Source organism: Bison bison, unplaced genomic scaffold (assembly GCF_000754665.1).
Source record: "Bison bison bison isolate TAMUID 2011002044 unplaced genomic scaffold, Bison_UMD1.0 scf7180017864299, whole genome shotgun sequence".
Taxonomy (NCBI): Eukaryota; Metazoa; Chordata; class Mammalia; order Artiodactyla; family Bovidae; genus Bison; species Bison bison.
In genome coordinates this window covers 1,185,443-1,186,104 of record NW_011494871.1, presented here as the reverse complement: position 1 = coordinate 1,186,104, position 662 = coordinate 1,185,443, and positions in this window count along the sequence as shown.

Genomic DNA, 662 nt, shown 5'->3' with positions numbered 1-662 from the left:
AGCGCGGGGACCCGGGGGCGCCCTGAGCCCCCAGTCTCACAAAGGAAGCGCGAGGCTGCGGGCCCCCGGGCCACTGCGGCCGCGTCGCTCACACGGAGTCGCAGCCGCGAAGCTAACCCCTCGTTCGATGCGGCGGCGGAGGTGCAGACTGAATCGGGAGAACTAGTTTTCCCACTTGGGGCTCGGGGGCTGCTTTGAGTTAAGAAATAAAACTTAGCTAAGAGTTGGAGTGAAGGGGGCTGATTTAATGAGCTTGAACGGACCCCACAGTTCCGCTCTCATCTCTCCTGCAAGCGGCGCGGCAGGTGGGACCGGCGAGGCGGGGGCGGGGGACTGTGCGCCCAGCCCCCTCCCACGCGCGCACATCGGCCGCAGTGGCCGCTCCTGGTCGGGTTCGGGGCTCTCCCGGCGTCTCTCGAGCCGGCGCTGCGTTTAGGTCCCGCCCCGAGGCGCGGCCGGCTTGGGTGGGGGGCGCCCGAGCACCGCCTAGCTCCGCGAGCTCGCCTGCGTCTGCGGAGAGTCCGGGTGCAGGAGCGCGCGCCGGGGGCTCCCCCTACCCTGGAACCCTGGACCGCGCTCCGAGGGGCCAGCTGGGCCCGCCCTCGGGAGATGAGAAAGCCGAGGGCCCCGGGTCCCTCGCGGCCCCGAAGCCGCCGCCGAGC